A 25,622-nucleotide genomic window follows, 5' to 3' on the forward strand; every position below is an offset into this window, starting at 1 on the left:
GAGTTCCTCCACTCCAGCATTGATCTTGTTTCGTGCACTGGGGCACTGTTGTGTCGTGTTTGGGTTTCTTAGCTCCAGAAAACATCCTATACAACTTTGTGCTCCCAACACTGGTCTAGTCTCTACAAATATATTATATATATATATATATATATATATATATATATATATATATATATATATATATATATATATATATATGGCCACCAGGCTGGTCAAATTTAGCCATGAAACCTCCAACACTAAACTAAAATATATACACTGTATTGCCAAAAGTATTCGCTCACCCATCCAAATAATCAGAATCAGGTGTTCCAATCACTTCCATGGCCACAGGTGTATAAAATCAAGCACCTAGGCATGCAGACTGTTTTTACAAACATTTGTGAAAGAATGGGTCGCTCTCAGGAGCTCAGTGAATTCCAGTGTGGAACTGTGATAGGATACCACCTGTGCAACAAATCCAGTCGTGAAATTTCCTCGCTCCTAAATATTCCACAGTCAACTGTCAGCTGTATTATAAGAACGTGGAAGTGTTTGGGAACGACAGCAACTCAGCCATGAAGTGGTAGGCCACGTAAACTGACGGAGCGGGGTCAGCGGATGCTGAGGCGCATAGTGTGAAGAGGTCGCCAACTTTCTGCAGAGTCAATCGCTACAGACCTCCAAACTTCATGTGGCCTTCAGATTAGCTCAAGAACAGTGCGCAGAGAGCTTCATGGAATGGGTTTCCATGGCCGAGCAGCTGCATCCAAGCCATACATCACCAAGTGCAATGCAAAGCGTCGGATGCAGTGGTGTAAAGCACGCCGCCACTGGACTCTAGAGCAGTGGAGACACGTTCTCTGGAGTGACGAATCGCGCTTCTCCATCTGGCAATCTGATGGACGAGTCTGGGTTTAGCGGTTGCCAGGAGAATGGTACTTGTCTGACTGCATTGTGCCAAGTGTAAAGTTTGGTGGAGGGGGGATTATGGTGTGGGGTTGTTTTTCAGGAGCTGGGCTTGGCCCCTTAGTTCCAGTGAAAGGAACTCTGAATGCTTCAGCATACCAAGACATTTTGGACAATTCCATGCTCCCAACTTTGTGGGAACAGTTTGGAGCTGGCCCCTTCCTCTTCCAACATGACTGTGCACCAGTGCACAAAGCAAGGTCCATAAAGACATGGATGACAGAGTCTGGTGTGGATGAACTTGACTGGCCTGCACAGAGTCCTGACCTCAACCCGACAGAACACCTTTGGGATGAATTAGAGCGGAGACTGAGAGCCAGGCCTTCTCGTCCAACATCAGTGTGTGACCTCACAAATGCGCTTCTGGAAGAATGGTCAAAAATTCCCATAAACACACTCCTAAACCTTGTGGACAGCCTTCCCAGAAGAGTTGAAGCTGTTATAGCTGCAAAGGGTGGACCGACGTCATATTGAACCCTATGGATTAGGAATGGGATGTCACTTAAGTTCATATGCGAGTCAAGGCAGGTGAGCGAATACTTTTGGCAATATAGTGTATATACAGGGGTTGGTTTCATGGCTAAATTTGACCAGCCTGGTGGCCAATCTTCATTGATTGCACATTCCACCAATAAGAGCAGAGTGTGAAGGTTTAATTAGCAGAGTAATAGCACAGTTTTGCTTAAAATATTGCAATGCACACAACATTATGGGTGACATATCAGAGTTCAAAAGAGGACAAATTGTTGGTGCACGTCTCGCTGGCGCATCTGTGACTAAGACAGCAAGTCTTTGTGATGTATCAAGAGCCATGGTATCCAGGGTAATGTCAGCATACCACCAAGAAGGACGAACCACATCCAACAGGAGTAACTGTGGACGCAAGAGGAAGCTGTCTGAAAGGGATGTCCGGGTGCTAACCCGGATTGTATCCAAAAAACCTAAAACCACAGCTGCCCAACTCACTGCAGAATTAAATGTGTACCTCAACTCTCCTGTTTCCACCAAAACTGTTCGTCGGGAGCTCCACAAGGTCAATGTACATGGCCGGGCTGCTATAGCCAAACCTTTGGTTACTCATGCCAATGCCAAACGTCGGTTTCAATGGTGCCAGCAGCGAAAATCTTGGGCTGTGGACAATGTGAAACATGTATTGTTCTCTGATGAGTCCACCTTCACTGTCTTTCCCACATCCAGGAGAGTTACGGTGTGGAGAAGCCCCAAAGAAGCATACCACCCAGACTGTTGCATGCCCAGAGTGAAGCATGGGGGTGGATCAGTGATGGTTTGGGCTGCAATATCATGGCATTCCCTAGGCCCAATACTTGTGCTAGATGGGCGCGTCCCAAGGACTACCGAACCATTCTGGAGGACCATGTACACCCAATGTGTACATTGTATATTGACGGCAGTGCCGTGTATCAGGACGATAATGCACCAATACACACAGCAAGACTGGTGACAGAGTGGTTTGATGAACATGAAAGTGAAGTTGAACATCTCCCATGGCCTGCACAGTCACCAGATCTAAATATTATTGAGCCACTTTGGGGTGTTTTGGAGGAGCGAGTCAGGAAACGTTTTCCTCCACAAGCATCACGTAGTGACCTGGCCACTATTCTGCAAGAAGAATGGCTCAAAATCCCTCTGGCCACTGTGCAGGACTTGTATCTGTCATTCCCAAGACAAATTGATGCTGTATTGGCTGCAAAAGGAGGCCCTACACCATACTAATGAATTATTATGGTCTAAAACCAGGCGTTTCAGTTCCAACCCCTGTATGTATGTATGTATGTATGTATGTATGTATGTATATATATATATATATATATATATATATATATATATATATATATATATATATATATATATATATATATATATATATATATATATTTGTGGATTATATACGAAAAACACGCGCGCACACACACACACACATGCACAGATCACTGCCTACTACAGAACAGGAAATATGAATATGTGTGTCTGTGTAGAATGAGTGACCCTACTCAAGAGGTGAAAAGCCACACCACTTCCTGTTTAGACTAACGGGACAGAGTAGGGTGAAATTATGCCATAATTACATCACCATGGCTGTATGTTGCTTCAATTAACATAACCTCTACAAACCGGATCTCTCCCTTTTACTCCCTCTTGATCTCACTCTGTCTATAACACACACACACACACACACACACACACACACACAGTGTCAGAGTTGTTGTGGTGATGTGTTGCACAGTGTGGGTACTGGAGCTCTGTATGTGTTCATGGAGGGAGAGGAATTTGGCTGCTGTTTTTCAACCCCCCACCCCCACCCCCTCTCTGCTTAGCCTGGAGAATGTACACATGCATGCTGCACAGCTGGCCAAACACACTCATGCTCACACACACACTTGCATGATTGTGTAGAAGCATGCACATGTACACACACACTCACACACATACATACACATACACAAACATGGAAATCATATACACTATAGTTTGATTTCCACCATGCCAGAAGTTTTGTTTAGAAATGAGTCTAATTTGCTTGGGGGCTGAAAGTAAAGCTCTCACCCCCATTTTGGCTGCACAATGGTTTGCTCCGCCATGTGGAATGTGCAGCAGAAACAGCTTGCATTTAACGAGAGGGTGGAGCAATCCACAGCAGAGCTGGAGAGTTTATCCGGTGCACAGGGCGGGGTTGGGGGTGAACGGGTTTATGGGATATTTTTAGCCTTGCCATTTCTGCTCCCAACATGATAAAACTGTCACAGCTACAGGCACAAAGTGGACACACACAACAAGATCACATACACATACATTCATGTTTACAATTCTGTCTGTCTTTCTGTCTAATCTGTTCGGTTCTATTCTATCATGCCTGCTCTTTCTCCACATCACTCTCTCTCCAGGTTATTCCCACCAATCCACACTAACACACTTAATCAGAGAAAAACCTTCTGCATCCTCTGAACGCTTTAATGTCTGAGTGCACTGGATCAATGTGTGTGTGTGTGTGTGTGTGTGTGTGAGGCTCTTACATCAAAGAGGTTAGAAAAAAAAATCAGGTCCAAAAGCCTGCTTGATACTTTGAAACTGCTGAACATATAGATCTGACATCTGACTCTGGCTTGACATTCCAGACAACGTCTCAGTTGAGAAAGTGGGAGCAAGGCCAAAATAGTTAGAAACTCCAGGAACAGTAAAGGAAAAGTAAATTCCTCATATTTTTTGTTCACGTTCCATGTCAAATCTGATGCAGATCTGTGTCACATGCGTGCTGTAACACCATGAACCCATCAGTCATGACCATGTATATGATAATATAATTATAACATTACATATAACCATATAATGATAATATTATTATATACATTTTTCCCCTCCAATCATCATTTTAAAGCTTTAACAATTCTATATTTTCTCAGATTTAAACCTGGCAGTAGTGTTATTATAATAACAATGCAACACATTTCTTACAGACTTCTTTTGTGCCACGGTTTTGCGTTAGTTGCTATGGTGATGCAAGTGACTTCTTAAGGGCCCAATCAGCTGACTGCTTGTGAATAAAGATTACTAGCCACCTGTATTGCACGGTGGGTAGTATTGGCACCTCGCAACTCCAGGGTTCCATCTTGAGATAGGATCGGTACTCTGGTTTCCTCCCACTTCCAAAAAACATTCCGGTAGATGGACAGACTATCCTAAATTTCCCCTAGGAGGTGTCCTGCTATGGACCGATCCCCATTACAGATACTTCTCCACCTCACAGCCAGTGTTCCCGGGATAGGCTCCAGATCCACTGTGACACTGACCAAGACATTACTGAAGATGAATGAACGTACTGCAGCTGTGCTGTCATCTACTCGCTTGAACAGTTTTATACTTTATCTGTCTTGCTCTTTTTTAAATGTTTACGTTCTTTAATGGCAAATCATTACAACACTTTTTGCAAACCATTTGACTGTCTAGTGGTAATAAGCCATCAATCCGTGTGTTTGGCTCTCTTAAGGCATGCCTGCAGTGGAAGATGTACACAGAGCTGTGAGAGACAAAGTGTATGGGGAATGTGGTAGCCTAGTAGTTAAGGCGTCGGACTACTGCTCAGAAGGTTGAGAGTTCGAATCCTAGGTACGCTGTGCTGTGCCCTTGAGCATGGCCGTTAACCCTCAATTGTATAAAATGAGAAAAGGTTGCTCTGGATATGGGCGTCTGCCAAATGTAATGAGTGTATGAAAGTATTTGAATACCGTACATTTCTGCATTTGTGTATTGTGCTCAGTTACTAGCAAATGATTTACTGCACTCAGTGACATATGTGTTGATCATCTGCTTAACTAATATGCACACCTTCTCCATTCCTTTTGTGTTCACACCTGTAAAGTGAGTGTGCATGTGTGCCTAATGTGTAACCACTCCCTTTGTGAGAAAGTCATTTAACCAACACAATGATTCTCAGTAAAAATTTTAAAGTCATGTTTGTAAAAGTCTGAGCTTTTACGTCTGCCTGCTTTTCACTGTTTTGAAGTTTCATGATAGTCTCATCTGGTGAACAGATTGATATGACTACTTTCTTTACTAAGCACATGTCAATGCTTCGTCCAATGTGTCCAGCTGTCCTAATGCTCTCTTTCCAATGGAACAGTCTGTAACTTAGGAACACTAAGTTATGCTAGCCAAAAAGCCTATTTAAGCATTCTCCACTCAAACAGCATCGAGGGGAAAGTGCCTACAATAACCATGTTGTGCCTGTAATATCTAATGTTATCTAATCATTGTGGTTGGGGATAAGTTCTCTGAGAAATTCTCCATTTCTACTTGGGAATGATCCCAAATATCAGTGTGTATGTGTATTGGTTACATATTTACTCTGCAAACACTTTAGACCTGGTTGCCAGGACACCTGCTCAGGCACGTGCTGAAGCGTGACAGGATGGGACGACCTTTTTGACCTTAGCAGTAGCTGGGCTTTTCATGTCTTAGCCGCTTCTCTCTAATGTTTGGCCTTTACCCTCCGACCCTGGAGCAAGCATGTGGAGAGGCTGTGTTTCTGTGTGTGTTTAGAGGTGATGATTAAGGCTAAAATAGAAAATGAGCACTCATTAGGCAGAAAAGGTAGGTGTAGTTTGCGAATGGAATTCTTACCGCTGATTGGACGAGACATCTGTCACTCAAGCAATACAAGAAGTAGGAAATTGTGTATCTAACTTTATTAGTGTTATTATTTTGGATAGTGCAGGTTTAAATACCCTACTTTGAGGAACGCTATAAGAGCAGAGCTGTGTTCATACACACACACACACACACACGATTCAGCTTGCTACTGCTACAGCCAGCTGTACTTCCTGTATATCTTGAGTAACAGACGTCTCTTCCAATCAGCAGTAAGAATTCCATTCGCAAACGATACCTACCTTTTCCGATTTGTCTAAATTGTCGTTGTATTTGTTTTGTTTTTTTTAGATTTTTTGCACTTCTCAGCCACATTACCCATACTGTACAACCAATGTACAATAATGTTGCACTAAAATGCCACAATGCATAGTGATTCATTTTAGCGCAAATGTTTTAAGACACAAAATCCCTTTTAATGCTACAATATTTTGAATTAGTTACTTAATTATGGGCCATGATGGTGTGTTTCTTGTGTTGTGCTGCTGCATACACTCAGTTAAACATCTCTACTACTATTGCCCTATGAAATGCCCTGAACACACCCAACAGGTGCGTGAGAACGTTTCAATTTAATATTATGAGATTTGCATGTTGTATATTGTGTCTTTCTTGTGTCTCCTGATGATAACACGACACAGGCTTCTCTTTCTGTACTAAAAGAGCACTGAAAGCATTTGGACCATTAATATTCAAGCAGCATTGATGGTAAACAAAGTAGTGGATACATTCCTGTAACAAACACATGCACACACACACTCCTATTCGCATCAACACAGCTCAATGTAGAGTCTGAATGCTGCCGGATCTGGAATTGACCCACAGACCCTATTAAATACTCTTAATCAGCTGAGTCAGCCAGCAGCAACCCTCTCTCTCTCACACACATACACACACACACACACACACACACATACATACATCTGAATCCACTAAAGGTTTAAATACACACAGAGAAGTGGACGGGCACGTGTATGTGCAAGCATCTGGAATCTCTTAACAAAGACACAAAGAGTTACTATATGTGGAAGAGAAATATAGCATTTTGTGTGTGTGTGTGTGTGTAGGGCTTTTATGGTCAATTGTTTTGTTAACTTGTGGGTGTGGGGTCACCCGATAAGACAATAATGACAGAAAGAAAGAGGAGTGAGAGAGTAAGCAGTCTCTGAGATATATACAAACACAAACCACATGCAGCTGCTCCGTCTCTGCTAAAGCGCATGATTGTGTCCAAAACCTCCCGCTCCCACAGCAGAGGCTTTTTCTTACCATGTACACAGTTTATGTTTGAGTGTGTATATTTACAGCTGTTTATGAATGTGCATTAGAGCTCAAGCTCCCTAACACACATCTTGGTTCATATCTAACACCCTGAAAGGACACAGAGCTTGTACAGTATTGCAGCATGCTTTTAATACTCTGATACGTATGAAACTATTTTTAGATATTTTTATTGCATGCCATAAGACTGAAATAGTATTTCACCGGCAGCTATTTCAGACCAAGATGATACTCAAGGCCAAATATGCGTTCTCTTCTGTAAACACACACACACACACAAACCTCACTTTCAAGTGGATGTGTGTGATGATGAAGGAGAGATGATGAAGGATCAAGGAAGGAAGGAAGTGAATAATTCAAAGCACACACCTAAAATCAAACACACATCTCCAGCTCTATCCTGCATCCTATTGGCTGAGAGGGCTTTAAACTCCTCCTGCTATATACACCTATGGCTGTTGATGGCGTCATGGTGTCTGATCCACTCCACTGCAGAATGTTCTGTAGAGTCAGAGAGATTATTATATTGTCTTTCTTAAACTGTTTTTACATTGTTAAACACGCTAATGTGCTTTTAACAACTTTATTATTTTCTTTTCACGTTCAGACACCTTGTAACCCGTGATTTCGGTAATTCGAGTGCACCTTTTGATCTCTTGCCAATAAAGCCTGTTAAAATGAATTAATTGAAACTGTATTTAAAATGTCTTGCTTTATTATCCTTTGACGTTTAAACACTTTTCACACCACACACTGGCAACTCAAATAGACTGGTTTTGTTATGCTAATGAAGTACCTAGAAAATGAAATTGAAACTTAAACTACAGAAAAAAGGGACAGCAACAGAATGGTGTAGGATGTCACACACACACACACACTTATCGCTCGGCTGAGAGCTTAATGTTCTTTGTAGTTCCTCCTACACACACGTATATATATATATATATATATATATATATATATATATATATATATATATATATATATATATATATGGCATCTTCATATACTGTTTCTCTTGCTCACACACTGTAACACATCAATCTGTTTTCATAAAGAACTCGGCTCTATTACTGTCGTATTTTTAAGAAACTTTTGCATAGTGCTGTCTGCAGGAACAGCTGCTATTGTCTGCTGTGGTGTTGAGGTGCAGCCATGCACACTGGATGTTGCATGCGGGGGCAGGGGTCTGTCTGGATGTCTGGACTCGGTTGTCACGTGGTTTCTAAAAGTCTTATGAACTACTGGCACGTGTTTCCCCCCCAAACATTAATTAGTGCGGTCTCTCGTATATTTTCTATATATAGTTGCCAGGATAACAGGATAACAATAACCCGCAATATGGGCAAGCAAATGGCATCTAAAAATGAAGGAAGTGAAACCGGTTAATATTCAAAGTTAGATCTTTAAAAAAAATAATAAAATAAATCACATTTATGCCATGTGTTTGTTTACATCTTCCTCTTTCTTAAACTCTCTCACTTTATTGCTGTCAACAACCAGCAATGCTAACAGTAATGTTATGGCTGCTGCTTGTGAAAGATCTTGATAGTAAAAATGAGACATGTTTCATTGTAAAGGTACCAAAATTCCCAATAAAGCAATCAGCCACAATATTCTGTGCTACCATACACCAGGATTATAGCTGATTTAGGCAATAAAACATGCTGTTATAGGAAAACAATCAATGATGGGGTGGTGTGGAACCTCAGAAATGTTTCTTGATTACAGAGCAGCAAGTCATACATTTTATTCAGTCATAGATTAACATTGTGGAGCATTCACAAAGCAAGTTCCAATTTTCCTCCTACAAACAGCTGTTCATTCACACCTTCCTTTTAGTCCGTCTCTCGCTCTCTCGTGCTTGCCATTTCACAAAGAAACCGCAAAGCCCTCTAGCCTGAAGACATTCCCATGTCAGAGGACTTACGGCTTTACAACTCACTGTTACGAAGCACTGACAATGGCGACTTGATCCATAAACAAAATAAACAGAAATCATTCAGAAAACCATAATGACAATTACACGCAATTTTTAGTCAGTTTTAGTGGAACGTCCACCATACAAGTCCCTATACAAGCTGTTACTATAGAAATGATAACATAATTGAATAAGGGAATTAATATAATTAATATATAATGCTGTTTTGATGTGCACTTTTAATTAAAACATTCCCATGAACCACAGCGTATAATTAATTTCTTTCTTTCCACCATTCCCTCGGTTATTTTTGTTCTGCTCAGCTATAGAGAAGACGATATCGGAGCTTAAATATAGACCTTAAACTGTCAAGGTTGAACTCCTACAGGATTACATACTACCAAGGCTTTTTTTTAACGTTTTATATTTTATTCATTTGACAGAAGCTTTTATCCAAAGCGACTTACAACCGAGCTGAGCAGTGGAAATTTAATGACCTTGCTCAAGGGCCCAACAGTGACAGCCTGGCAGTATCTGCGCTTAAGCAAGCTTCTGAGCAGTAGTATGCAGCTGCACTACTACAGCAATTATACTTGTGATAGGATCTACATTTGATGTATCCCAAGACACCAGCCAAACTTAGGCAATAAATACTAACATTTAGGCCGACCAAATATTAGCCAACATTTATTGGCCATGCTTTCTGGATGGGAGAGTTTGCATACTCTCTCTCATCTGTTAATCACTGCGATATTAGCCAATCAGGGGCGTCTGTGAGCTCAGGTGTACAGAAAAAGGGCGGATAATACCTTTCTCCAAGCACTGTATTCTGCCCTCTGATGCTGCATGAGCAACAGCTGGAAAAGTTGAGGCTGGCTATCTTCACGTGTCTTGGATGAAGCATGTCTTCCTTGGTTGTACCGGTTGTGTGATACTTATACAAAGGTATTCTATGCACTCAAAAGAGAAGTGGTTGCTCAGTGGTTAAGATATTGTACTACTGATTGAAAGGTGAATCGTAGCATCGCGGCCCTGGAGTGAGGCCCTTAACACTCAACTGCTCATTCGTATTCGGTCTCAATTGTAAGCCGCTTCGGATAAAAGCATCATCCAAATGTGATAAATGCACTTATTGTTAGCAAAGTGCTTGGATCAATCATTAAAATCAACTGAATGTTACCATGGAAAATGACCCTGGATGCATTCACACACTACAGCTACAACAAACTTAGGAGCACTTAGTGGAAATAGGTTAGCAGATGCATACAGCATTATTGTGCATGTGCACATGTGTGTCTTGTATGTGTGTGACTTTAGTGGTTTAGACTCATTAGAGCTGCTGGTGTAACCTAATTAAAACCCTATGTATGGACCACCCATCTCCGTTGCCACCCAGGGACCTCTCGCTCTACACGGCACACCGTGGGTGGTGGAGGCTGGACACTTTTACCAATCTGGCTGGCGTACAGTAAAAGCGAGAAAATTTATTAACCCAAATATGCAGCAGTTTGATATGAGGCCACACACAACGACACACACACTAAATACAGTGCCACACAGTGGCCACCACAGCTGCAATGAAGTGTGCCTGTGTGTGAGCATTCCCAAGGAACAAGAGCGGGAGGGTGTGTGTGTCAGCTGGAGATAGTGGACATCAAAGGAAAATGCTATCAGAGATAGTGAGAGAGAAGGAGAGTGCCAGCTGGGTGGAGGGAGGAGGTAAGTGAGCGAGTGAGCTGGATGGAGCCCAGCTTTGTCTACGCTGGGCCTCCAGGGAGCTGTGTGTGGCACAGGCAGGGCAGCCTGCGCCTCTGGAGATGAGCCAGGCCACACGCAGGGGCTGAGTGCTCAAGAAATCCCCTGGCTGAAAAGGGGATCACCAGGCCTCGGGCCACACACACACACACACACACACACACACACACACACACACACACACACACGAACAAACGCATGCACTACCCTCAAACCCTAGCATAATACAATACTAAGCTCATGTCAGTTAGGCTTAGATATGTGCATGCACACAGACACACAGCCGTGGCGCCTGAAAACGGACATAATATACTGAACTACTGCTCTGGTCTTCATACACATCCGCACACTGTGTCTGATTACAATTCTGAACTCTCGCTCACACACACACACACACACACAGAAAGGGTATACTAATCAACTTCAGCATTCTTATGGAGCATGTAATCTTTGTAAAAATGTTTGAATCAGACCAAACTGGTATCTGATCAGATGTGCTCTTTACTGGCAGATTGCCATTTTCAGCCTCAGACACTCTGTCTGTAGCTTTCAACACTTATTATACACTTCTCTGGTCACAAGCTTCAGAATCTTGACAGCTGTAAATCTGACTGGCTGTCTGCAACGTACACATACAGCCAGCAGTATCCGACCAAATAAAACACGGATTGAAAATGAGTTCTTTTTATTAGCAGTTTTGTTTAAATCCATTACTGAGCTCCTACTGAAAGCCTGCGATTGCTCAGTTGCACTGTCAGCACTGTTCAGCATAAAAGATCAGTGCTAGTGAGATTAACAGATCGGCAGCTAATGAAACCATGAACTCCTGGCTGTGGCTAGTCCCAGAACAAGACAGGAAATTTTTTGTTGTTTTGGATGGACGTCTTAATGACTACAAGGTTAAAGGGATAGCCTGATGGCTTTGAATATGTACGTGGAATAGACACATTTATGAATTATAGCCCACTATACAGAATTCAATACTGCCTATGTATGCGCACACAACTCATATAAATGCTAGCATGGATGCCTGTTACCTCATAGATACCAATTAATTGATATTAGTATGATTCACCATCTGAGCTAATGTGATATAACTTTATGGATGGTAAAGATGTCTGCTCCATTTTAAATCCACTTAGATTTGTTGGACTTTAAAAAAAGAAGAAGAAGAGCACATTAAGAGCAGCATTATTATCCAAATCTACAGTGATGACGGGATGAAGGATTGAATGTTTAATCGACTGACAAATTTCATTTCACAGTACTACATATCTTAATCTCATAATAAAGTGCTTTTTGTTATTTCTCTGCCTCTTCTTCTTTCTCAGTGCCTGAAGAAAAAAAAAAGAAGGGGGCTGGCGTTTCTTTTTCCATTTTTATGTTGCCTTGACAATTCAATAAGCCATAACTCTATAGGCAACATTGCCAGGAAAGCACTGGCATTACTCTGTATACTCTTGCTGAGGATTACATCACCACTCTGTATATTGCAGTAAAGGGAATAGAAGCCAAATAAGTGTTTATGAGTATGTGTATGTGTGTTTGTGTGTGGACTCATGCTTTGTGCACTCTCGAGTGACCCCTGTATTGAGTAGACTAGCCAAAAAGAGCAAATGACCCCATTCCCCCCATCCTCTCTTTATTTACTCCCACCCTCTCTTTCTCTTGCTGTCTGTCTCTGTCAGGTGTTGGGTTACTGCAGGCTCCAGACAGAGGCAGTAATGTAGCCCTCACTTCCAGACACCAACACAGACAGACAGAGGAAAAGGGAGAGACAGAGAGAGAGAGAGACAGAGAGAGAGAGAGAGAGAGAGAGAGAGAGATCTCTTTCTTCTTTTCCACAGACACACTGCTGGAACCGGTGCCTACTTTCAAACCACCAGTCAATACAATCAGACACATTACACTGATTAAGGAACCTGTGACACTAGATCTTGAGAGATAGGAGTAATTTTGTCACCGTGGCAGGAACTTGAACACTCATAATTAAGAACAGAGAGTTTTGAAAATTACTGCTGGAAAAAAACAAATTTAGTATCGTAACAGTGAATCAGTGGTCTGCTGAAAAAAACACACACACACACAAATGTGTTGCTGGTTATTGCAACTAATCAGATGGGAGGCCCTAGTCATGCAATAAAGCTATAAAAATCAATAAAAAACATGAATATATTTTGTTGTTTTCTGTAGCTTTTATTATGCTGAAGGACTGGAGCATAAAATGTAAAGCCAGGAATGAAACCTTATTATTAAACAAAGTATATAATCTGCTATAGTTGTTATTTTTATGCCAAGTATTAGGAACAGCTAATAACAGTAACAGCTAGGTCTGATTACACAATAGTTCAGGTCTCAAAATAGCAGAGACACGGGCTGCTGGTAAAAGGTCTGCTAGTTCGTTCAACCAGCACTGGTTTGTCTGCTGCAGCGGAACTGTGTTGGTGGAAAAGGTTTTCTGTGTGCTGGGTGTCATGAGACATGTAAAAAATACAGTTTTGCGTGTAGTAGCTAAAAATGTGAAAATGCACCTGCTTGTGTGAGAGAGAAGCACATTTTAGAAAGACTCAGAGGCTTGAAGGTCGTATTAATACAGCAACATGAGATTTTGTCCTACATTTGTAATCTCAAGAGAAGGTGCTGCAGCGTGTAGTGTTGCTACCTCAGAGCTCCAGGGTCCCAGAGCTTTGTGGATACTTTGTGCTCAACATTTCTGGCATTATGGATCCACCTTGATAAAGTGGTTCCAGAAAATGACTGAATGAATGATTTGTAATGTCTGTCAGGTTCTCTGACATATTCCCAGCAGCCCAAAAAAGCCTTTCATGGTTAAATCATTGTCTATGATTGGGGTTACTGAATACATTTTGCTCACTCTATAATTTCTTAGAAAGATATTGCAAGAATTTATATTTAATTGGATCCTGCTTTGTTGCAAAATACCTAATGGGCTAAGATCCTCTATGCAGATTCATACTGAGCCAAACTGCATTTCTGTAATGTTGCACATTCCAGTACACAGTTAGACAGGAAGGAAGAAAACTAAAAGCAAAAAAACCTTCATCACATTTTATAATGAGTCTAGTGTCTCTTAAACCACACGCTCATCCGCCACTCTGTGTTTTCGAGTGTTTGGGTCTAACCGACAGGCGCACTGTTCCATCACTATACCACACCAACAGAGTAGCAGCTGACAGGTGTAGTAACACACTCAATTATTTTTAACTTTGCTTACTGCAGTCGCTAAAGGCATTCAAGCTCATTTGTGCTTTTGGCACAATCCTTCCCACTGAGCCAGAGGTAAACAGACATGTCAACACCACATCTTTCTAATTTAAACTACAGCTGTCCAAGAGGCAACAGAGGATCTTCTCAGCAGGTCATCAGTATCCAGTATGATATCCAGTATGGAAAGATCCTAGCTAAGCAACGAGCAGGAGTAACAAGATATGCTAAGGAAGAGATTAAGTACAGTGGGCATCTTTCAAAGCCTCTATGATAAGACAAGTGTGAAAAATTTTATGTCATCACTTAAACCCACCCAATGCTGATGTGCAGGATTTAGGAAAAAAGACAGGACAAAAACAAGGTAGATAAAAATTGCTTTTCAATAGATATGCAAACACATTCGAGGGTACCAAGTCAGCAGGAATACATTCCCGGGTACAGTTTTGTAAAACAACCAATAATTCCATCGTTAAATCCTTCACTGGTGAGATTAAGCTGTCGGATGTCAGTTCTCGTGCTTCTTCGGTACAGAATGATCAAATCTCCTGTCTAAAACACCACATACACCCGAGATTAAAGCCCTGATCATGCCTGAACAGGAAGTGAGTGTTTAAGAGAAACTAGCTGAGGTGTTACCCAAGAATTATACACAAACCGCACTAGCACCTTCAAGTGAATAAAACTGCTTTCTGTGAAAACACAGCAGGTTTATTAGAAATATGGATACAGATATATTCAATATAAAATATGCCGATGCTACCATTTTTTAAAAAAAAACTCATAATGAAAAAATTCCTTCTTAATCAGTCACAACAAGGAACGCCTGAACAAAGACACGCACCATCATACAGCCAGAAAATACACTGCATATAATTACACTTAAAGACACCTCCTATAGCCAACAAACAAGAAGGATAGAATACCAGTGAGGGAGGGAAGATGCTCTACCTACACACACCTAAGCAACAGCTACACTTAAACAAAGAGCCAGACACACAGCAAAGAGACGCAGACGCAATGAAGTGAGAGAGAGAGAGAGAGAGAGCACTGTATACTGAGAGAGTAAGGGAATGTGAGAACAGAATGATGAAGGCGAGTTAACGCACACAGACTGCCTTTTGTAATTTATCCTCCTTGAAACAATTCTCGATTTTGCTGAAAGTGCCAGACAGCAGAGACACACAAACACCCAGACAGACGAAAGACTTCTCTCTCCGAGCACATCCTCATTCTCAGAGTTTTTCCTCTTTTTTTTTTTTTTTACATTTTCCTTCCTTCCTGCTCTGCTCTCAGTAATTTCCAGCTTTCTGCTCTTTCTGGGTCAGGAGCTGCAGTGTGGAGTGCAGAACTTCAAACCAACCCACTTACAGGTTCAAGACCTTCACAGAGCTCTGGCCAGGCTTCCTTTTCTGATACAATGTGGATATCAGAGGTCTGAGTATTTGCTGGTAGCTGATACTGATGCAGTAGGGATATATTCATAAGCACTGAGCCGGCTCTCTCTGAGAACTTATGCAAAATATCACAAGGTGTGATGGCGACATGCTTCAAGGCAAATTCTGCTCATTAAAACATCATATATGATTCTTCCCTCTTATTTATCTGGTGGAAGTGAATGTTAACTTTTAGTTGCTAAGGAAATGCACTGCTTCTAACAAATGATTAAATACAATCAAGGTCACAAATCTTCCCTCTGAAAAAGCAACTTCCTCTTTACATATAAAGAGAGGGAACAGGGATTTATACACACACACACACACACACACACAATTAACTCCTAGTTATGCTGTTTATTATGAGCCAGTATGCCAATATACCGTATAACTCATTCTTCTGAATCCAGGCAGACTTTCCAGTCTCAGCAAAAGAAATCACCATGGCAATTGGGAAGTTCAGCTCTGTCATTAAAACTAGTGGGTATAACAGAGCTCAGAGCTCAAGTAGCTAGCTTGCTGGTAGGTTTTAGCTAGTTAGCGATGTCATTCGAAAAACAGTATATCGTATTTAACAGCAGTAGTAAATATTCACTTCTGAAACTCTCAAGGTTACTTTTTAATTAAAATGCTAACCGGCAGTCGAGTGAGTTTAAACGAGAGACTACAAAAGCAACTACCTTCAGAAATTGAATGATACTGTATAGCATCTGTCAGTTTATTAGTATTATTATTTTTTGTATGATGGTAGGAAGCAGTCTTTCTAATTGTCAGCCTTTCACAAAGAATAAAAAGCCAGACAAGTAGTCAGTCATTCAATTCGAGAGAGAGAGAGAGAGAGAGAGAGAGAGATTTACTCACTTTCACACATTTAGCATGTCAAGTGATAAGTCATAACACTTTCAATGTAAATACACTCGGATCTCACTTACACACACACATACACACAATCATCTTAATATTAATCCTTAATTAACATCTTATCTCACCTGTCAGTTGCTGTTTCACGTGCACTTTCCCACCTCTCTCTTTCTCTCTCACTTTAGTGCATGAGTTGAGCGAGAACAGACGATGCACACTTCTGCTTTTCAGGAATAAAGATGAAAGGAAAAAAGATGTGAAAATGGAAGAAGAGAGACCCGAGACATCATATGAGCAAGTGAACTAAATCCTTGGGAATAAATGAGTTGATATCTGAACAGATACCTGATTATAACGTGTGTGTGTGTGTGTGTGTGTGAGGCAGAGAGTGTGCTGCACTTCCCAAAGCTAGAGATGCACAGCACCACAGACTATTTTTAACCCGCTATATGGGAAGAGTGTGCTGAAACACGTGCAAAACTTCACTGACATTTCACTTTCAGTTACGTTAGAGCAAAAAGTGTGAACTTGCAATCGCAAATAATTAACATAACACCAAACAATAAACTTACAAACAGTGTGAAGACTGTGTGAGGGATATGAGATGTATCAGATCATTTTACATAACAGGAGCTGCATCACTAGAGAGGAACTGATCAATCCTGTGCTACTCTAAATCCCAGCACCTTCACTGCACCTCTTCCTTACTTTTCCCCTCAAGGGTTTACTTTTCAGTACCTGCATTCAACTTCGATTTTAACCAGAGTTTCTAAATGTTAAAACCATAATACTATTAGATTTTACTGTTGTGCTTTATTGTAACTAAATTAAGCATTTATTATTTATTGAGCTATGATCCTTTCCAAGGTAACTATGATGGTTATGCTATAAAGGTTGATGTGAAAAGGTAGCTGAGATAGCAAAGTCGTCTTCTTCAGTGATTAATGATGTTAATCTGTTCCAGGATTAAAATGGTTGGTGTCGTAGCAAGGCTTGCTACAACACCACATAGACTGATTTAAAAATGTTTCTGTGAGGAGACATTTTTCTCTCTCATTTTTGGAAGGAGTCTCCAGGCTGTTTATTTTGTCAATGAAAGAGGCTTCAGGATAGAGGGCTTGCTGGACTTACAGTCACACATCCAGAAGAGAAACATTAGGAGAGAGAAAAAGACGATGCTGGTAATTAAATACTTGTTTATAGCTACTATAATATAAGTGATAACAGCAACTAATGTTTCACAGCACCAAACATAACCATAAATGGATTCAATGTATGAGATGTCATCATATGACACCATGTACACATCACATCTGCTAATAAAAAATTTGGTCAGTTTCAGTTGATGTCTATGACCCATAGACATACACTATTTGACCAAAAGTTTGTGCACCGCCCCATAGGTGCTCGTTAACATTCCATTTCTTCTAGAGTCTACCTTACCTCTAGTCTTCTGTGAAGGCTGTCCATTAGATTTTGTAGCGAAGCTGTGGAGATTTGTGCTCGTTCAGCCACATGGTCAGGTAGTGATGTTGAGTGAGCAGCACTGGGGTGCAGTCAGCAATCCAGTTCATCCAAAAGTGTTCAGTGAGGTTGAGGTCAGGGATCTGTACAGGACACTAGAGTTCTTTCACACCAATTCTATCTTCATGGAGCTCGCTTTCTGCATCAGGGCATTGTCATGCTGGAGCAGGTTTAGGTCTTTTTGTCCCAGTGAAGGGAAAACACAATTATCTGCTCCAATTTTTTGTGGCAACAGACCTTCCACTCACCAATGTGAGCTTCAAAATAATATCTCTGAAGGTTAAACACCTCTGATACACTTTCCTGCATATCTCCTCTGGCAGAAACACAATGTACCACACCTGATCCAGCTAATCAAGGTCTTCAGGAGAAACTGCATGCTGAAATGTTTACAGTAAAAGGGTTGGGCAATGGATTGGATTTGGCAGGTTTTCCTCTCAAATCTGCTTTTTTATTTTAACTTTGTGGCTTAAATATGTGTCAGTGACTGAGCAATTTTTATGCAAAATCATTTCCCATATTTCAAACAATGTGGTGCCCTCACAGTAACACCTTTCAATCACCTACTGCAAATGAAATATATCAGTAGATGATCTTGTCATCATTTCAGTATAATAAGAAGAAGAAATAATGCTTTATGTAGTCCAAATGAAACTCTGCATCAGAATCACATTCACTGTGACTGAAGATATGCAGTGTTTGCTTTGGTCTGAAACATGTGACTGGACATTGCAGGCTCTTATGGGTCTTTGTGAGTGGATATGTGTGTGTATTTTGTGGACTCTCAGGAGAATTGTATGTAAAGACACAGGCAGTAAGAGGGGGAACTGGGTCTCAAGAGAATGATTGAGGGGACATTGCCTATGTGACACCCTGTGCATACCCAATATGGACCCCAATATGCCCTCCCCCAAAACTCAAACAAAAGCCCTAACCTTTATTCTCTGCCTCACATTCACTCTGAGGCACATGCATGCGGCACACAGCAGAGGTACCCTCCCTGTATGCATATATCACACACACACACACACACACACACACACACAATATACAAAAAGCACACCATACACACTTCACTGGGTGCGCACATGCAAGCACTCACGCACACACATCACACACACACACACACACAGAGACGAATGCACCAAAAAGCAGCATAAAATATTCAGTGAATTTTCTAACATGTGCTCTGTATGTGTAGAAGTGTAAAAAAAAAAAAAAAAGAGAGGACGAGGGAGAAAGGGAGGGGGAGATGAAGTCAATGAGGGCAAAGGGAGAGAGGAAGAGAAAGAGAGAGGGAGAGAGTAATTCCAGCTGACTTCTTTCCAAGAAACTCCCCCTAGCAACAGCCCTAGCACACTCTGTGCCCTATTGGACAGCTGACAGCATGCATCACCAACCCATGCTGGACTCCTCAACCAATCAGACACCAACATGGCTCTCAGCTGCAGGGGGAGCTGGGCTTTCATGATTCCATGTTCGCCATGGCAACTAAAGCCTGGTTCTGGCCTAGAGGTGGCCTGTAAAGAAAGCACACTTCTCCACTCCTGTGAGCAGATATATGGTTAAGCCTGCAGCGTCGCTTGGAACGGATTCAAGAACAGATTCGAACACTCAATAACGCAAAACCAGAAATAACACACCCATACGCATCACACCAGGCTAAGATCAAGGCACGCCACCTCAGCAATGTACAAAGGTAACAGGAGCGAACTACAGAGCACATTCCTTTGCGAAACCGCACTGAATATCACTGACGCAGTCAAATTAGGGTACGGACGTACGTGTGATGCCAGTGGGTCTCCAGTCGATCAACTCTGCGGTTTAGCACTGTGGTAACCCACAGCAGGCCTCAGAAGCTCAAACATCTGGACACATAAGACTGTGTGTGGTGATAGTGGTGGTTCCCCATGCAGAGCTGGTTCACCCTGATGTCATACATACTTTCACAGGCTGAATCCACTCGATTTGTTATCCACAGTGTTTTGCTTGCACACGCTCACATTGCATCGGAAAAATGGCAAATTAACACGATCTAAATATTTTTAACTGGATTTCAATGTTAGCTAAACATTAGTCATTATGTAAAAATAGTCAGATCCTAGCCATAGCAAACTCTCTAGAGAAAGCCAGCAACAAGAGTAACTAAGGTATTAAAATAAATAAGTAATACTAAATAATAAGTAATAATAAATAATACAAAGGTATTCAAATAAAACTAAACTGCTAGTTAGATATTGCAAACATAAATAGCTCATTATAGCGATCTAATTCGTTAGTTAAAATACTATTATTGTATAAACGTACACATGGAAAATAAACAGTGAAAATATTTATTTAGATGAACAACATGAAATATGAAAAGATTCTCAGAACTAAAAAGGTATTAAACTCGAAGTGGTAATATAAACAAAGCATCTTTTGCACCAGTAGCATGTATCTTACACCTGTTGTGAATATAGTCTGTATTTGTAAATAATCTGAGGTACATAAATGGACCATAAGGACCTATGGAAGCACACAATAGTCTAGAATGTTGCAGCTATTTCCCTTCCCTAAAACTAAAAGGCTGAAACCTGTTCCAGCTTGCCAATGGCCCCCACAAAAACATGAACTCCACAAAAACATGAACTCCACAAAAACATGGTTTGAAAATACTGAAGTGCAAAAACTCAAGTGTCCTGCACAGAGCCCTAACCTCATCCCCAACTGAACACCTTTGGGGTGAACTGGAACGCCGATTATGCCGAACTAATGCTCTTATGGGTGAATAAGCACAAATCCCCACAACCACACTCCAAAATCTAGTGAAAATCCTTCTCAGAAAAGTGGAAGCTATTATAAGAGTAAAGGGGTCTAAATCTGGAATGGAATGTTCAACAGAGGTATGCTAATTCTACCAGAAGGACCTTTTAATGGGAATGTAGAAATCAGTCTGAGCTAGCTAGTCCACTGGTTTTAAAGCGAGTATGCCTTCTTCAGAATTTATTTCCACTTGCATAGCAAAAATAACAAAACATTTAATTATATTCTGTCTAAAATATCGCTCACTCGATATTATTTCTTTGCTCCGGGTCATGTTGTATAACAGCAATACTGCACTAACTAATACCGAATATTAGCAAGGCTGTGATTACAAGCAGTATTCGCCATGTGGGCTTATACCGCTGGCCAAATCTCAGCCGTGACGATATTCAGTACAACTTCCCTCTTACTCATGTGATAATGCTTAGCTGGTTTCCCGTTCTTAAATGCTGATTTTAATGAATGATATATAGTTACTCATAGTAAGAACTATGAGTAACACCTTAGCGAAGTTTCAAGCTGCAATGAATGAACGTCATCCTGCGAATTATGAACTGAATGAATAATTTGTGGGCAGTCTGAGATGAATCGTTTGATTTGCACAACACTAAATGTATATAGGAGATAAATTTATCACCTAGATGTAAACACCCCCACCCCTACCTGACCACTAAATCTGTACTCTTCTAAGTCTAGTATTTCAGTGATTTCTCACTAATTGGAGATTGAAGCGTGTATTTGTCTCTGATTGACGAAAATACAGATGAGTTTTGACAGGATGAGTGTTTAAATGTATGCCTTTTTATTACACTGAAATGGAATAGCTCTTTAATATCCACTTCATATTCTGAGTAGCTGATACATTACATGCAGTGTTGAAAGAAAACACACACTGTACGGTTGTGTTAACAGCACATTCGGGGCATCATCTTATCGAAACGTCCAGCAAAGGCTTTGCTAATGAGCAATCATCCGAACGATCCTTTAGTTTCCTCTGTGTGTATGGATAGGGTTCTGATACAGGCTCGCATACACCCAGCTGTACACAGAGATATAATGCACAGAGACAATTTGAACAACAGAGGCACTGTGAAAATCTTCCAGGAAGGGTTTTAGCCTTAAGCCTATTACCGACTCTTATCTGAGCGAAACATGAAGAGGTACAGACATCTAAACAAAAAATAAATAAATAAATAAATGAAAGAAAGAAGTAACTAAAAAGAGAATGAGGGAGCATGTGAGAGAGAGAGTTCTTTGTTCTTAGGCTTGGAGTGGAGATGAGTTACAGTCTCTCAGTATCTCTCCAGAAAACAAAGGCACTTTAGAAAGGACTTCTCAAAGCACAAATGACTCCAGTTCCAGTCACGTGAAGGGTGTGCGTGTGTGTATGTGTGTAAAGTGTGTCTGTTTGCACATGGAAGTGACCCATCCATCACAATCCCTTACATTGTCTACACATGATGAAGACAAAGAGGGAGGTGTGTGTGTGTGTGTGTGTGTGTGTGTGTTTGTGTGTGCGCGTGTGTGTGCATGTGTCTGTGTGAATGTACGTCATTCATCTCCACTCACCCAAACCATTTTAAAGACCATCAAAATTAACAGCAGGTAATTAAAAGTAACTGTAGCTCGTCTCTTGAGATTTGGGCTACTGGGCCACTCTTGGTAGCTAATTAACTTCTACATTAATTACCTTCTCAATATAGAGTTAGATCACATATGGGCACTTAGGTTTTTGTATGAAGTATAACAAAAGGTGGCACGGGTGATGTATTTGCTTAAGAGCAATTGAGCATAATGGATAGTTCCCTTGAACACACATGCTCACACACAAACATACACACTGAGTCATTGTAAATAGAAGCAGTGTATGAATATTAGATGAGGCACATAAAGCTATAGTGAAAGATTTATTTGTTTAGCATTCCCATTTATTCTAGTGTGCACTAACTCAATCATAACCACTAAGAACTAAAGGAGTCTTGGTTTAAGTCTAACGAAGTCAAAGTGTTAGGAAAGGCAAAAGTCTTTAGACTAGATCTAAACTACTAAAATAAATAAACAAACAAATAAATAAATAAATTGCATGTGTATTGTTTCTGGGATTTCATTATAACTCCTCCCTGACCCGACTTTAAGCACTAAACGTTTTTTTTCCTCCCCATTTCCCATATTTGAGGTTTCTCTTAAATGTTCTGTTTGTATTTCTGGTACAACTGAAGAGAAATTAAGCAACATGGCAGCATCTGAGGCAGCCAAGGCCTCCTCTTGCTACTTTTTAAAACCACACTTTTGTGCAAATATCATCTAGCAGTTAAATGTTCCTTCTCTGTAACCAGGTAGACCTGATGATTGGTTATATCAATATTATTATCAATAAAGCCAACATGACTCAGGCCACAACATTTCCAAGAAAATGATCACTTAAAGCTGTTAAATTTTTTTAAATGTGGGCATTAAACATTTTTAAAAAATCGTACTTAGATTATATTTTCAGGCAGCTTTTAAGAATGAATAAAAAAAAAAAAAAAGAGAGAGACTGCATTGAACTCATTCTCATGGCTGGATGAGGAAGCTGTCACAAGGTTGTGATGGATGTTAACAGGGAACATGGCAAACGCATCACGCACAACACCGTTGCCAAACTGGGAGTCAAAATTGCGACAGACGACTCGTTTACAGAGAAACGGCAAAGACGTAAAGAATGTTCTGTAAATGATGATACATTTTGATTTAAAAAAATTTATTTCCATGATATGGATCACTATTTGTCCTTAAAATGAGCTAGAACTTGAAGTTTAAAATGCCAAATTGATTCTATTAAATCCTTAAATATTTACCGTTGCAATTGAAGTGGTGGTCTAACAATAAGACAAAAGAAAAATCAAAGACGTTCCTACACTTTAAACGACATTTGATGAACAAACACACCTACAAACACACACCTACTTTCCTTTGTAAATTTGAATTCAATCACCATGCTTCTGTGTTTGCATATCACAAACTGATGAGCTCTTTATCTAAAGCAAATACGTGTATAAACAGCACAGTGTTTCACTGAAAGGTAAGAGATGCTGCTGTGATGATTTAACATTGCTTGCTGAACTCTGAGGTTAGGAGACCGTCCTGTGTTTCCCAAGTAGGAATTACGAGTTGAAGGAGATTTTTGTTGCCTTCTAGTTGAATGTAGATTAATACTAAGACTTGAAACAATGCCTTCTTTGCTTCTTGAAAGCATGTTGAGTTTTTGCTGAACGTATTTAATTACATCAAAAGATCAAGATTCTGATAGAAAAAAACTAAAATGTAATACTCCACTATTTTCCATATGCCTTACATGCACATTATAGTGCCCAAAGATCTCTCACACACTTCCATACATAACTCAATGATTGCTTGACAGTCCATACTCACAAGCACACACACTCTGTCTCCCTGAAACATGTTCAACGCTGATGTTTGGCTTTTGTGTTGTGGACAAAACCTTCCAGACAGACCCCTTGCTACACCCCCAAACACACACACACACACAACTTAGGAAAGGCCTATTACCCATGTCACTCTGCCAATGATCAGTTATTCAAAGCACAGACTGACCAGAGGTTAATGAGTTCTTATAGAGAAAGAGAGACGGAGAGAGAGACAGACAGACAGATAGACACACACACACAGACAGAGAGAGAGAGAGAGATGGCAGGCCATGATTGATTCCACTGGGTGAAGCAGCATCTGGGTAATGTCTGTGTGCACAGGGGTGAGGCAGGGGACACAGAGTATGTGGTGTATGTATATATGTGTGTGTGTGTGTAAGACAGAGAGAATGTGAAGTGTGTAATTACAGCGTCACGCTGTTCAGTGTTTGTCCACATAACCTTAACACATTGCAGATCTTGGCAGTGCTGTAGAGATGCTCTACTGTTTGGATCATTTCACACATCCCGATCCCCGACCCCGTCCTCCATCTTATGTGCGGTTCCTCCATATTCATTTGCTCTCCCTCTGATGGCCCCTCACACACACAAAAGCCTGGTGCAACAAAGAGCTGAGGGCAATGACCCAAACCAGAGAAGGAGAGAGAGGGTGATTAGCTCACTCTTTTGGTGAAAAGGGGGAGGGGACGCAATAAAGCGGAGGGTTTGTGTTTTTGATAAGCTTCTTTCTGGCACTTTTTCAGACAAAATATAACGTGTCATATAACAGATCAACATGCCGGTGTATCATGTTCCTGTCTACAAAATGTCCAGACTTTTACGTCTTTTAAATACACATACATATGACTAAGACACAAACACACACACACACACAAAACTATTTAATTCTGTCACTCCTTGATGGTTTGCAACTATGCCCCCCTCTGGTTGTTCTCTCCATCCTTCACTCTATCATTCTCTCTGCTCTCTCTTATCTAACCTGAGCCACATCAGGCACAGCTCACTTCCTCTGCAAACACACAAACAACAACAAATATGAAACTAATTAACATTAAGTTAAATCAACCCATGCAGAAACCAAAGTACTCCATCAATTTCCTGGTCAGATTGCCCTGACTGCAGCATTAGTACAGAGCAAAATTTCATTTTCTCAGACCAGAAAAGAAAATCAGCTGCGTTTATTGATTTAATTCTGTATCTGAAATGAAACAAGGCACTGTCTTAGATGAAAAGGTCATCAATAGGTTCAGGTTTTACCCAGCTACACATTAT

General features: G+C 40.8%; 1 protein-coding gene across 4 annotated transcripts in view; it reads right to left on the reverse strand.

The window, feature by feature from the left end:
* The window catches only part of kdm6ba (lysine (K)-specific demethylase 6B, a), an 82,729-nt gene that overhangs the window by 45,630 nt on the left and 11,477 nt on the right, over nucleotides 1-25,622 (reverse strand). The window contains exons 1-2 of one of the 4 annotated variants that reach the window (XM_058395782.1): nucleotides 18,037-18,792; nucleotides 16,722-16,813 (exon numbers count right to left, since the gene is read on the reverse strand). The exons of 2 other annotated variants lie outside the window; for them this stretch is intronic. The gene's annotated coding sequence lies outside the window, so the exon portion shown is untranslated. Of the gene's footprint in view, nucleotides 1-16,721; nucleotides 16,814-18,036; nucleotides 18,793-25,622 lie in introns of those variants that run through there. One more of the 4 variants, XM_058395785.1, reaches the window with a different exon arrangement.

Source organism: Hemibagrus wyckioides, linkage group LG07 (genome assembly GCF_019097595.1).
Source record: "Hemibagrus wyckioides isolate EC202008001 linkage group LG07, SWU_Hwy_1.0, whole genome shotgun sequence".
Lineage (NCBI taxonomy): Eukaryota > Metazoa > Chordata > Actinopteri > Siluriformes > Bagridae > Hemibagrus > Hemibagrus wyckioides.